Raw genomic sequence first — 15,803 nt, 5'->3', positions numbered from 1 at the left:
GACTTGGGTGGCTATTTCCTTTCCCATGTTAGGGACATTTTCGACTATAATCTCTTCCAATATTTTCTCGGGTCCTTTCTCTCTTTCTTCTCCTTCTGGGACCCCTATAATGTGAATGTTGTTGCATTTAATATTGTCACAGAGGTCTCTTAGGCTGTCTTCATTTCTTTTCATTCTTTTTTCTTTATTCTGTTCCACAGCAGTGAATTCCACCATTGTGTCTTCCAGGTCACTTATTCATTCTTCTGCCTCAGTTATTCTGCTTTTGATTCCTTCTAGTGTATTTTTCATTTCAGTTATTGTGTTGTTCATCTGTGTTTCTTTGCTCTTTAATTCTTCTAGATCTTTATTAAACATTTCTTGCATCTTCTGGATCTTTGCCTCCTTTTTTTTCCGAGGTCCTGGACCATCTTCACTATCATTATTCTGAATTCTCTTTCTGGAAGGTTTCCTATCTCCACTTCATTTAGTTGTTTTCCTGGGGTTTTACCTTGTTCCTTCATCTGGTACATAGCCCTCTGCCTTTTCATCTTGTCTGTCTTTCTGTGAATGTGGTTTTTGTTCCACAGGCTGCAGGACTGTAGTTCTTCTTGCTTCTGCTGTCTGCCCTCTGGTGGATGAGGCTATCTAAGAGGCTTGTGCAAGTTTCCTGATGGGAGGGACTGGTGGTGGGTAGAGCTGGCTGTTGCTTTGGTGGGCAGATCTCAGTAAACCTTTAATCCACTTGTCTGCTGATGGGTGGGGCTGGGTTCTCTCCCTGTTTGTTGTTTGGCCTGAGGTGACCCAACACTAGAGCCACCCGGCCTCTTTGGTGGCACTACTGGAGGACTCTGGGAGGGCTCACGCCAAGGAGTACTTCCCAGAACTTCTGCTGCCAGTTTCCTTGTCCTCACGGTGAGACAGAGCCTCCCCCTGCCTCTGCAGGAGACCCTCTAACACTAGCAGGTAGGTCTGGTTCAGTCTCCTATGGGGTCACAGCTCATTCCCCTGGGTCCCGATGCACACACTACTTTGTGTGTGCCCTCCAAGAGTGGAGTCTCTGTGTCCCCCAGTCCTGTCGAAGTCCTGCAATCAAATCCCACTAGCCTTCAAAGTCTGATTCTCTAGGAATTCCTCCTCCTGTTGCTGGACCCCCAAGATGGGAAGCCTGACGTGGGGCTCAGAACCTTCACTCCAGTGGGTGGACTTCTGTGGTATAAGTGTTCTCCAGTTTGTGAGTCACCCACCCAGCAGTTATGGGATTTTATTTTATTGTGATTGCGCCCCCTCCTACCATCTCATTGCGGCTTCTCCTTTGTCTTTGGATGTGGGGTATCTTTTCTGGTGAGTTCCAGTGTCTTCCTGTCGATGATTGTTCAGCAGTTAGTTGTGAATCTGGTGTTCTTGCAAGAGGGCGTGAGAGCAGTCCTTCTACTCTGCCATCTTGAACCAATCTCCTGGGTTGTGGCGGCATTCTTGACTCACAGCCTGTCCTTTCAATTCACCAGTTCAGTTGTGATTCTGCTGCCAGAATCACCTTGCTGGTTACCCTTCTTCATTACCCAAACGTGCCCTAGGGCACAGCGAGGAAGCCCATTTAATTTTTTTTATGTGAGTTAATTAGCGAGCAAAATAATCTTGAATGATTGCAGGTGGCAATACTACCCTACTAAAAGCTAAGGTGACACCAATTAAATTAAGGGTGACTGATAATTCTCCTTTATTACTACACCTGTATTCATATTTAGATACTTTTCATTAATGCTCTTGGGGTCAGTTAAAATATAAAGGGGAACTCAGCTCATTAATAAAATTTAGAAGTTGAGTTTCCAGTCTCTATATGCTAATTACTCTCTGCCACCACTAAGGCATTTTAAATCTGCATAGATGAACACACAAGCAATGAAAAGAGACTGTCTGGAAATGAACCTAGAAGAAGGAAAACAAAGTAACACAGAGAATAAACAAGATCAACAGTCCTGCCAATTCTTCTTTTGTCCCAGTGGTACTTTTAACTTATTAATGTTGGCTTATGCTGTTCTCGGCTGACCTGCTGTTATAACAACCTCACTGTTTGGTAACCAAAGGGAAAAACATTCTTATAGCTGATAACCTGATTATGACTTTTGAAAACAAGAGACATAGCAGGTAATGATCTTTCTGCTTGGGACCTCTGCAATTTATAATCACTCAAGCTTTCAGAACATAAAGATGTGACCTTGTGCTTCCTATATTGTGCAATGCTGATTGGTACAAGGAAAATGCCAATAGAATCCTCCTAATTGGCTCCCAACACAAGTGGAGTGATCATCACGCAAATCATCAATCCAGACTCATTTAATTTACTCTAAATAAAGGAGCATTAACAAATCTCTTTTATTTGAATGTCCCTTTGTGTATGTGTGTCTGTTATTTAAAAGTATGACCAGTTCATCTGGGAGAATGGGATTGACATATATACACTAATATGTATAAAATGGATAACTAATAAGAACCTGCTGTATAAAAAAAAATAAAATTAAAGTTAAAAATATATATATATATTCCTCCTGTTCTTAAAACAATCCTCCTTTGTGATATGGTATCACAACATTAAAATAAAATCTTTTAAACCTTAAAAAATAAAAAATAAAAAGTATGACCAGGTGTGACCCTGAAGCCTTTTTGTTGGTAATGTAAACTCTTGTTACATGTCCAGCTTTTTCCTGACATTAGCATTCCAGTTGAATGGTGATCATTAAATCAATTTTAACATAATAATTGAGAGCATTCTTTGATTGCAGTTTTTAAAAAGGTGCACTACACATGAATATTTCCCTCACAATGCTGAAAACTAGTGAAAATACTACACTGATAATTTTCTATTAAACAGGAAAACGAGAGTTTAACTATGACTTAATAACTTTTTCACGCTGTATGGAAGGTGATTTTCCATAGGAAAATTGATGGCATTTTATCTGTCCTGCATATTGTTGAAGGACCCTGTTCTCTCTTTAAGTAAACTTTCTTACGAAAAACTCACTTATTCCCTTGAAATCAGCACACATTAGGCAACCTTCAAATAATACCTCTTCTGGGGAACATTTCCTGATATCCTCCAGAATGAATTTTCTCCTCCTTATGACATCTACCATTTTTTACTTTTTCTTTACAATTCACAGTTCTGAGGGGTATCATTCACTTAGACATGAACAGCAACCCCTGGAGTTCTGTAGACACAATGTGCACAAAATAGGTAGCAGTCCTGAGGAGATTTACCTCATTCACCTTCTCGGTAATATTAGCTGGGAGCCAAAGTGTATCATTTAAGGCGATAAAAATCAAATTTTAGAAATATAAGCATATTTAACAGTAAAATAGAAAATACTAAATAAACGTTGATAATTTTATTGATTAAATTCCAGTGGTAAGAGGAAGGGAGGAAGAAGCAGAAAGTGGAAGCACCTAATTTTAACACCGAGCAAATAGAGAAGCAACAAATACCATGTAAATTAATGGATGACTAAAAACATTATATAAAGCTATCATTTGAAAGGTAACCACTGAGTAATTATCCAAATCTACCTACCAGAAAAACTGTTCACAAACAAATAAATTAGACCACATGGTGAAAAACTTCTGAAAATTTACAAACACATAAAATCTGACATAAGGCAGATGAAAAGACAATCATGATTATATCAATCAGTGTAAATATAATATATATCACATGTGATATATATAAACAAATGTTACACAAACACAAACAAATCATTAAAACATTGCTGAAAGACACAAAATAGAATTTGATCAGACTTCCAGGAAAGCCGTGTAACAAACTTGGCATATACATCTCTCCTCAGTGAAACAACCATTTAACTGGTAAATATTATAAAACACAAACGTTTAAAATCTCTGGAAATTGACCTAAGGGCAAACCACAAATCAGTAAGCATTTATTCAAGAAAAACTCCTAAACGTCGATAAGAACAGTGGGAATCGGTGACATTTCAGCCAGAACCTGCTCTCATTCCTTCCGCAACTTCATAATACAGAATGTCTACTCTATTTCTTGAGGCCAACAAGATGGGAGCTCCTTTAACACCACTCCCAGCCAAAAGGCTAAGATTTCACCCCAGGAGAGGCAGGTTGCCGGCATCTCTCACCTCAGTCACCGGCCCTCCAAGTGAAGAGGATTAGTCAAATCATGAGGGAAAGATGGAATATTTCAGTAAACTGTGTTCAAACCAGATAGACATATAGAAAAGTGAAATTGGTTCCAATTCTCATTTTACATACCAGAACAAACTCTAAATAAAACAAAAATTTAAATATAAATAAAAATAAAACCATTAAAGTAACATAAAATAATATGGAAGAATTCCTTTAAAACCGAAAGTGAATACAGCCTTTCTAACTATTTCTGAAAACCCAGAATCCTTAAAATACTAACAACTTACTACGTAAAGAAAAAAATTTCCATTTGGCCAAAAATAATAAGCAAAATTAAAGGGTATATGACAGCGTAGAGTGGAGCGGCTGCCAGAGATGCCTAACTTTGTGTCCTGAGGAGCGGCCAGCGGCAAGATGGAGCGGACCAGGGACGGTTTACCCCTGAGACGGACCACAGAACAGCACGTACCAGAGGTAGAAGTCCAAGTCAAACGGAGAAGAAGAGCCTCACTGAGCAACCAGGAGTGTCACCTGTACCCAAGGCGATCTCAGCAGTACCTGTGGTGGATTTCCAGCCGGAACTGAGACAGGCATTCTTAGCTGAGACTCCAAGAGGTGGTTAAAGCAGTATTGGAAAACCCAGGTAGCTGATTCCGAGAAAACAAAACAAAACAAAACAGGTTAGAGCTGATGCAGTCATGATCAAGAATAAAGAACTAATTAAAGTGTAGGGTGTTTGGAGGTCATTTAATTATTTGGGATATGTTCAAAGAATTTTTTTTTCTTAAAGGCTTCATACAAATAAACACAGAGCAGAAAGTTTAAAAAAGTAAAAGCAGAATCTTAATGCTTTTACCCTGACACTTTTGTCATGTATTACTTTCCAGACATTGTATAGTCCTTGCTTTTTAGGTAGTTTTATTCATATTTAACTTGTACTGATTTTCAACTTAACATATGAAAAATATTTCATTATAAATAGCTGCCGAATATCCTGCTAATATGTTTTATAATTCCTTTTTGTGAGAGACTTCATTTTTTCTGCTGGTAATTTGAAATAAAGCTTCAGTGAATTGCTTTGCATAAAACTTCAGATAGGATCATTTCCTTGGATATGCAGATGTAAAATTAAATTAAGTCAAGGAATTTGAAATTAAGGTACATTTTCTCAATTCTATTATGAATTATTATATTAGTCTTTATTGTTGTGAAAAAATATAGTGCCAGTTACACTTTCATCTGCACTGGTTATGTTAATTACATATAATTTGTTTCTATTGAATTATAAATGCACATCACATCCATTAGCAAATGAGAAGCTAAGTATCTCCCATGCTTATTTACTAATTATTTTTTTGTTTTATCTTTTTCTTACCTTTTTTTACCAATGTGTTTGAATCAGTTGACAATGTAATAAAGCTATTAATCTATGATTTTTCAATGTTATGTAGATTTATTTACAGTGTCTTCTTGTGTTGGTTGCTTAGATTTTTAGGAAAATGCTATTAATTTTGATTTAATACTTTATTTTTCTTTTCCGACTTAAAAAAAATTTTAAGATCTCAATCCAAAGGGTTTAATATATACTTTTTAGAAACTAAGAGAGGAAAGGGGTTTATAGATGAGTTTTCTTCTAGATTTTCTTTATTTCTGTTTTGAAATATAACCCCTCAATTCAAATTAATTAGGCCTGTTTATGGCCATCATTTCGAATTTTAAAGCAAAGGGAAAACCCTCCCCAGCTGAATCCTTTACCCAACATTCTCCAGTAATTGCTTGGATTTGATTGCTAGACGGTGGAATTGATTTCCAACAATAGAATCTGATCATTGTCCTCAGCTGTTCCCCAGAGTAAGGGCATTTTTAAACGAGTAAGTGCACATATGACTTTTTTTAACCAAGAATTTTTGGGCTCCTCAGTGCAGTTTACATACTCTTGTAAGTTACTGAAAGTATTATTTAAATTATACATTATGGGGGCTTCCCTGGTGGCGCAGTGGTTGAGAATCTGCCTGCCAATGCAGGGGACACGGGTTCGAGCCCTGGTCTGGGAAGATCCCACATGCCGCGGAGCAACTGGGCCCGTGAGCCACAACTGCTGAGCCTGCGCATCTGGAGGCTGTGCTCCGCAACAAGAGAGGCCGCGATAATGAGAGGCCTGCGCACCATGATGAAGAGTGGCCCCACTTGCCGCAACTAGAGAAAGCCCTTGCACAGAAACAAAGACCCAACACAGCCATAAGTAAATAAATAAATAAAATTTAAAAAAAATTATACATTATGATCTATAAGTAGGGCCATCCAGTTTGCTGAGTTTCAAGTGCTGGTTTCATCTAAACAGTACTAGTTACTAGGATTGTTATAGAGCAGGAGTTGGTAAAGTATCTGGCCCATTTATTGCCTGTTTTTGTAAATAAAATTTTATTGGCACACAGCCATGTCTTATTTATTTAAGTATGGCCTATGGCTGTTACGGGCAGTGGCAGATGGGAGTATTTGTGGCAGATGGGAGTATTTGTGACAGGTTGAATGGCAGGCAAAGTCTACAATATTTATTATCTTTCCCTTTAAAAGAAAAAGTTGGGTAATCTCTCTCTTAGAGAACCACTTTCAAAGATGAAAACACTAAGGTGGAGGCAATAGGGGAGTGGTGATACTATACAGTGTGGTGAAAGGAAAGGGGTTGTAGAAGGAGAGTATATGAAGTAAATATTCCAGGGTAGAGAACCAGATGAATTTCTGGGATAAGGGTCAGGTCTAAGACTTGTGCTAAAGTCTGCTATACATGTAAATGGGTAAAGACATTTTAACAATTGATATGTTTTCTTTTTCATTATAAAAATCTAAATCATGTCAGTGATAGCCAAGAAAAATGTGAAAGTAAACCACAGACTTTAAATACCCATGTTTCAACCGCAGCAGCATGAGGTTGAATTTTCTTTCATTTTGCCCATTTGCTTTTCTTTTGAAAATGTAGTTAATTGTAATCATGCTTTTAAACTATTCCACTTATATGTATATCATTAATGTTCCTTCATTTTATTACATAGTCCTCACAACTATTATTGTAATGAATAAATGATGGTCCATTCATAAAAAAAAGGGTATATGAAAAATTGAGGGGGAAACATCTGTAACCATATCACAGATAAATTGTTAGTCTTTCTAATATATAGGAAGTTTTAGAAATCAATAAGGGAAGGATTAGCAACAGTAAACAAAAGGATCCAAAGGTATAAATAGATAATTCTCAGAAAAATTCAAATGACTCTTTGACAGATGTCAACCTCAGTTATAAAATGAGAAATGCAAATTACATTACCCTGAAATATCATTTTTAACCTTTCAGATTGGCAAAAACTCAAAGTTTTATGGAGCTGTGGAGTGTAAAATTTTACTATCCCTATGCAAGGCAAATAAGATCTATCAAAGTTACAAATACATATAATTTTTGACAGAGCAATTACACTTTGGGGTTTATACAACAGATATAAGTACTTGAATATGTGCATAATAATGTATGTGTAACTGTATTCATTGAAGCATTATCAACAAAGGATTGGAAAATTACCTTACCATTTTTCAATAGGGGACTGGTCAAGTAAATTATAGTATATCTATTCAAAGGGATTAAAAAATTGCATAAACTCTACATACTGACTGAAATGGAATATTGTTTAGAGAAAAAGCAAGGTTTAGAACAGTGTTTAATATACCATCATTTTTGTAAAAAGTGAGAAACTAAGGGTATATATTTGGTTTTGTTTGCATATACAAATAGAAACTCTGGAAGGATGTGCAAGGAACTAATAATAATAGTATTCTAATGATGTGAGCCATGGGAACTGGATGGAGACAAGTATGAGATCAGGAGGAATACTTTTCAGTGTATACTTTTTTAACATATTTAACCATGTGCACTAATTTCCCACTCAAAACAAATCGATTTTTTTTAAATGAAAACTTAAGATGATATAGGTGAGACAATTCATTCTCCCTGGCCCAGTCACCACTCCTTTTTGTGAAACCCTCCAGAAAAATATGCCTACAGAGAACAAATGCAAAAAAGTAAAATAAAATGCAACATTTATTACTAGGTGAGTGAGATTTTGGCCCCAAACTCCACAGATGAACCACCTGGAGAACTCTTTCAGCCTTGTGTGGAGACGTAAATGGACTCCATCCTCTTGAAAGCAAATTTGAATCTCAGAGTTACATACACACAGGGTCAGAGAAAGAGAAAGCAGAGAGAGAATAGCAACAACATTTTCTCCAAAGCCCAGGGGCAACCTAGGCCTTCTCCAGTCAGAGCTGTAGCTGAGGGCTAGGCTACCACACAACCAGATTGGTGCCTGAAACCCTCTTTCCTCTGCCTCGTAGAAACGCTGGAAGGGAGGTAAATGTCCCTCAGTATCTTATGGTTAGAATGAGAAGAGAAACCACACATACTCTGATCTTCACTCCTTCAAGGCCCCACTTCTAGAAAATGTGAATCAATCCATATCATGGAACTGGAGCACTATTCCTTGCTTGGGGGAAATGGATTTTATTGACCTTGATCAACACTCAGAGACAAGAGGTTAAGGGAAAGCCCTGTGCTCCCCACAGAGGCTAACTAGATGTTTCCAAGAATAAATTCAGGAGTTTATCAGTTATAAAAGACACGGGTTTAATCCTTCCTGTCAATAAATATTTACACATACATAACCTACATGAATTGAATCTACAATGGGCATACATTTTTTATAAATTGAAAAAAATCTCACATTTACCCAAGTGGAAATGTAATTATAGGTAATACAATACACACAGTTACAGCTTAAATTTTCAATGGAGCATTTTTGCATGCTAACATAGACACAGAAGCTGTTCTATGGAGGCCCCAGTGACAGATCTATTCAATCATTTGCATACTATTAAACGACACTTTTCTAGTGAAACTAGAAGGTATTAAGCCTCTATCAATATATTTTCTAATCTATTTTATCAATGTTGCCATGAGAGGTTCAGAGGTTAAATATTTCCATGTGTGGCTCTTCAATTTTTTTCACAATTCACATGAATTAGAAGTTTAAATGTAGGATAATAATTTAATAATATAAAACTTAATTACCTAGTATTTAGAATATGAGGATTCTGGATAGCCAAAAATTCTAGATAATTGAGTCAGTCATCATTATGAATATTAGATCATATCTGTATAACATATATAGATATTATATACCTATATAATACAATAGATATAATATATAGAATCTATCATATAGAATATTGTATATAATCTAATATATAATTTATTTTATATAATCTAATATGTAATCTATTATATGGATCCATAATAGACATTATATATACATATGCATAATAGATATAAAAAGGCCTATTAAAATATGTGGATTTATTTGCATAGCTTAGCTTTTTCACCTATTTCTTGTTTTTCTCTCCCTGCCATTATTATCAGTGACCCCGTATAGCACTTTTCCTCCCTGTTTCTAATTTTCTCATTTTCCATGTACTATGAGCTGAGAAATCATATGTTGAAGGTTCTTTAAATAAAATGTAATGTAAGATTAGGCTTTGAAATAAGGGCTAAGGGAATCACTTGAAGCCATGGGCATGGGATTTTAATGCAGGTACTTAGAGACATCTACTTTGGCTGTGTAGAGAGCTCTGTTACTTATTGCTTTGGGCTACCTCTATTAGAAGAGTGTGACACTACATGAGTTTGAGCAAAATTAGGCTACCCCATTTTTTTTATTCCTTGCTTTTTTATAAAAAGAATTGTATTACAATGCATATAAAATCATAAGATAAAATAATTTTTTAAAGTAAAGAAAAAATGAGGTGATATGTAAGGCAAAGGGAAAGAAAAGAGAACCAGGTGAAAGACTCATCACAATGACAACCAGTCCCCTAGATGAGTAACAGATTTGGTTTCATGCTTTGTAGTCAGTCCAAAGAAGGTAACAAAATCTATTTTGTCCACTTAGTGTAAATAAAACAATTGTTTCAACAAAGCACAGATTTTGTGAATATGGAGTCCAGAAAGCAATTTTTCCTTGGTTTCTCATCAAGAAGTCATTGTGAAACATAAAAATAACACCCTCAACCACTTTATAAGAGCTGCAAGGATAAATATCACTGGAATGTTTTTATAAAATTCTACAACATAAGTCAACAGCACAACTCAATGGAAAAAATTCTATGCGGAAAAGAAAATGTTGCAGCTCATTGAAAACACATAAAATGACTTATTCCAAAACAAAACAACAGTTGACTGTGGTTGCTCCAGGTGGCCCAATGGTAGTGTTTTTGACAGTGTCAGGTACACACTTGGTCAGATGACAGTGTGGATCTACTTAACTCCTCCAATCACTGAAGGAGGCCCTCCAAGTCCCACCAGTCTGCCCCAGTTCCTCAGCACATCAGATAAATCTTGATTTAAGCCAAGGAAACACAGTCGTGAACTTCACTGTTATTCCAAATATCCACATAAAATATGGTTGCTCACTATGGGCTTTAGAACAAGGAAAGTAGAGACAAATTAATCAAAGGAAACAAAACATTCATTGGAGACATTACTGTCAGTGGTTAGTAGTCAATGCATGAAGCAACCTGGATGAAGTACTAGCTTATGGCTAAAGGCACATCCAACATAAAGAGGGGAAAAGTGAAAGAAATTTCAACATATGAATACAGTACTACTCTTTTTTTGCCTGTGAAAGCAAGCCAAAATGTTAACACTGACTTCTTAACTTTACTTTCTATATAAACAAGCAGCATTAGCATTTCCCCAGAGCAAAGGGTAGAAAATTGTTCATAATGAGGTAAGATTTGGAATTAAAAACATAAACAGCAGTGTACTTGAACAAAGTCAAATTATCTAGTGCAAACAATGGATCAACTGAGTGAAAAGATAACCGAATCTCCAATGCCCAGGGGCCTAGAAGGATAGCTATTACACTGAAAGTTTTTATGCATCAATTTTCTCACATGTTAGAGAAGGGAACAGTTTAACCTTGACACCAAGAGCTCTGCACACACCAATGCCTAAAAGTAACTTAGAGCTCAATTGAAGTAGATCAGGAACCTCTTGGGAAGATGGATGACCATCAACTATTAAATTAATTTTTAACTATATACTCGAAGAGTGGACATTAAAGATTCATTGAGCTTTGCAGTTCTAAAGAAAGAGTGCCAGAAGTACAGTTCTTAGAATGTAAACCCGAAAATACAGAGACTATATCTGTATAAATCACTTTGTTCAGCACCGAAACCATGTCAATGAATACTAAAAGTACTTAACAAATACTTTTTTTTAAGAGGATGCTAAGGAATCAGGACTCTCGATTGGACGAGACAGATACCCCTCTCAAACCAGCTGTCTCAGAAAAGGAACTGGCAGCTGCCCTAACCAAACTTCAGGAAGATCATGGGCAAAGCTGGGCCTCAAGCTGGGACCAGGACACAAAAAGGCGCCAAGACTCCCTATCTCTAGGTCTTTCAGTGCCACTTTCTTAGTGTGTTGGCTTTTTCCCCTCCAACCTGAGGCCCACTTCTTCTCCACAGCAGGAAACATAAATCCAGTGGCTCTCTGCTAGCATCTTTCTAAGCTGAGATAAAAAGTTTCTCTTTGTTTACTTCCTTCTGTGATTGGTCCAGCTGAATCACCTGCCTACTCTCAGGCCAATCCAGTAGCCAAAGTGTGGCTTCTGTCACTGGCTCAGCTTGGGTCATGTGCCTACTCTTAAAGTTAGGGGCAGAGATTTGTGATTGAAATTAGGGAAGAGAAGTAGTTCCTGCAAAAGAAAGAAGAAAGTACTGAACTATAGAGAGAGAGAAGGAATAAGTCAAATAAACTACTCATCGGAAACGTAGCTTATTTTGCTCTACCGAGCATTTCGGATACTTCAGGCCATGCAGAAGTTGCTTACAGAATAGAGAATTGCTTAAGAACACTAGACACATGATCTCATTAAGGTCATTAAGGTCTCAGTAATCTTTCTTTATACCCTGTGCTAGACCAGCATGAACAAAGGCTGATTCCAGTGTCCCATAATTGACAGCAAGAGTGACACCGATGTGTACTGCTAGTAATAGAAGCCAGTATTCTATCCATAAGGAACAATCAAAATTATAAAACTCATTCAAAGAAGTACAGTTGTATTAAGAGGGCATGGCAGTACATCACCATGTAGCTCAACAGAAATACCTGAGAGCCTCATGTGTTAAGAGGCAAGAATGGCGTTTATGTAAGATATTATCTGCATGGAATTGGGTGTTTCTAAGGTATGTTAAAACAAACCTCTTCCAGCAATAAGTTGAACTGGATATTCTGAAAAGCCCTAAAACATATAGAGAATAGTAGATAAAATACAGCAAACATCCATTTAATACATCCATTTAAATTACATCCATTTAAGTTGTGTTTCCAAGAGAGTGAGAGAAATATCTGGGGGGGGCAGTGGGGAAGGGGGAGAAATAATACCACAAAGCAGAAAACCTGAATGGTCAAAGAGAACAAAAACTATGACTGCTCTGGAAACGTTTGCCAATCCCAAGAATCTAGAAACTTGGATTTCAAAGCTGTGCAAGGGACAGAAGACAAGGCTTTGGGCCTCTGCAAGGTAAAGAGTTGGAAGTGAGATCCTTGCATAAATTCAGAACTCATGAATCAGGAAATAAAAGCTTCTAGGAAAAGTAAAGAAGTGAAAAAGGGACTTATCCATCTCGGTCTGAGTCCTGGGAAAGGAAAAAAATTCCCCCTGGAGAATGAAAAACCACAGTCCTACCCTGAAACAGGTTTGGATTTTGAGTTTATATACTTCAGCAGGGTCTAAGAAAACCTAAGCCAAGAAACAAATGTAAAGAAATTCCAGGTAGGGAATGTTTTGGAACCCGAGGCTGAAACAAATATAAAACTTCCCTTGAGTGACATACTCACAACTGGGGCCCACAAACTTCCCACCAGTTAAGAATGGCTGAACAAGCACCCACAAATCAAAACTGCAAAACACATAAATTATGTGTTGATTCTGCTGACTCTGGCCCATGTTAGCTTATTTCCTTATGTAGAAGTAGAAGGGGGTCAAGAATTTTTAAAACTCCATCAATTCAATAGGAGTCAGGAAAGAAGCATAAATAATTGAGGCAAAAAAAAAACCCCACCTAAATAAGAGAGTATAATAAATCTAAATGTCAGTAATCACCATAAATCTAAATGGCTTAAACAAGTCACTTAAACACAAATAATGAAACTAGACACAAAAACTCAATCCACCCATGCAGTTTAAAAGAGCCCACCTAAAACATGAGGATATATACAAAGAACTCTTAAAACTCAACAATAAGAAAACAAACAACCCAATTAAAAAATGCACCAAAGACCTTAACAGACTCCTCACCAAAGAAGATATTCATATGGCAAGTAAACATACAAAAAGATGTTCCACAACATGAGTCACCAGGGACATGCACTTTAAAACAAGTGAGATACCACTATCCACTATTAGAATGGCCAAAACCCAGAACACTGACAAAACCAAATGCTGACAAGGATGTGGAGCAACAGGAACTCTCACTCACTGCTGGTGGGAATGCAAAATGGCACAGCCACTTTGGAAGACAGTATGGTGGTTTCTTACAAAACTAAATATACTCTTACCATGTGATCCAGCAATTGTGATCCTTGGTATTTAGCCAAGGCTTTGAAAACTTATGTCCACACAAAAATCTGCACATGGATGTTTACAACAGTTTTATTTACAATTGCCAAAGTTTGGAAGCAACCAAAATGCTCTTCACTAGGTAAATGGATAAACAGGTGTCCCTACGAAGGAATATTATTCAGTGCAAAAAGGAAATGAGCTATCAAGTCAAGAAAAGGAATGGGGGAAACGTAAATGCGTATTACTAAGTGAAAGAAGCCAATCTAAAAAAGACTACATACTGTATAATTCCCACTTTATGACATTCTGAAAAAGGCAAAACTATGAAGACAATTTAAAAAACAGTGGTTTGTGGGGAGAGAGGGAGGTGGAGGGAATGAATAGGCAGAGCACAGAGGATTTTTAGGGCAGTGAAAATACTCTGTGTGATATTATAATACTGGATATTCATCATTATACTTTTGTCCAAACCCATAAAAGGTACAACACTAAGAGTGAACCCTAAGGTAAACTATGGACTTTGGGTGATTACGATGTGTCCATGTAGGTTCATCCTTGGTAAAAAAAAATAAATGTACCATTCTGGTGAGTGATATTAATAATGGGAGAGGCTATGCATGCTTGGGAGTAGGGAGTAAACTCAGCACAGAGCACAAGCATTGCTGTGTGTTTCCTACTGGTAAAAGATCCAGTCCATTAAAGTAATCAGTCCTTTAATCCTTCCTTCTGATGATTCACAACCTCAAAAGTTTATCAAATCTTATCAAAATATCATGTACACAAGAAGCATTCAATGTACCTTTTAATAAAAATAGAGCAGGTTTGAGGAGAAGAACTACAGTAGTAAGAGCTGCAGTTCAAACTATTCTATTTCATACTTCAAGGTTTCCATCTTCCACTACTACCATTTCTACCTCCCTGCTCTTTGCTCCTCATTTCTCTGATCTCGTTACTGCTTTCCTCTCTTCCATTCAGACTCAAAGGGATAAGAAGCGATGGAAAATCACAGAGGACTGGTAAGATCTAGAAAATGGGGCCCAAGAAGACCTTTTGACCCATCTTGCCTAACACCAGACCTAAGTGCTGATTTTCCATTTTGGGCCTTTCTCAGTTTCTCCTTTTCTTTTACTTTTGCTCCTGTCTAAGCATCACCTGCTCTGACTTGAAACACTGCTTCTAACATCCCCTAACACAAAGAAATAACCAAAGCCCTGAAAGGCCTGGACATCAGGGATAGGTATTTGAATCATTTGACTTTAAACCGATTCTTGAAAAATCCATTAGCTTCAACATGGCATCTATATGCACAGAGAAAACTTCACCCACACACCACTACAAAAGCAGTAGCAGCCTTTGCCATGAATCTTGGGAATCCCCTCATTTTTCCTGAGATGCAAAGGTTGGCCAGGCCTGCCTTGTCAGGAATGACATTATGTTATAAGGATCATAGGTGGATGGGGCTGGGTGTGTTATGGTATATAAGGGATGAAAGTGGGGATATTTCTTATTTACAAATGTATGTCCTTTATTCTCCAAAGTCTGAGTTCAAACACCTCTCAGTTCATATCTTTGAACAAAATCTCACTGCATCACTGATGGAGTTACCCACTGCATTAATAATGTCATAATTCCATTGACTTTAACCTGATTAAATATGCACTTGTCTTTAAAGAAAAAACTGGAGAAAACGTGCTTCAGCAAAGAATTTACAATGCCTGCAGTGTATGGAAATGGTTTTGTTTCAGACATAATGTAGGATCATGTCTAGAAAGCTGTGCTGCATCTGCACATCTCATATAGATTTATTTCCTGAACTTGATTTGCTATTGTTTTTTCCTTTGTGCCAGGCATTGCAGAATTAATATTTTTATCATCATTAGGGAATAATAGTTTATTCACTGAATCAAAAGTACAATCTTATTCCATCACATTTCAAAGTCAGTACATGCTCAGGGGCCCTTCTGAAGGTCATTAAGCATCATAGAGCGAGTCATGATATACATT

General features: G+C 37.1%; 1 pseudogene across 1 annotated transcript; it reads left to right on the top strand.

Moving 5' to 3' along the window:
* The first annotated feature begins 1,269 nt into the window (after nucleotides 1-1,269).
* Nucleotides 1,270-12,600, top strand: LOC309651653 (SNRPN upstream reading frame protein pseudogene; annotated as a pseudogene). Its single transcript has one exon. The product of its transcript is annotated as an SNRPN upstream reading frame protein pseudogene (transcript).
* Nucleotides 12,601-15,803: the final 3,203 nt, after the last annotated feature.

This window comes from Balaenoptera physalus (assembly GCF_965194825.1).
Source record: "Balaenoptera physalus genome assembly, chromosome: 21".
Classification (NCBI taxonomy): Eukaryota; Metazoa; Chordata; class Mammalia; order Artiodactyla; family Balaenopteridae; genus Balaenoptera; species Balaenoptera physalus.
Note: the sequence above shows the minus strand (reverse complement) of the source record. Positions and strands in the feature narration are given on the sequence as shown.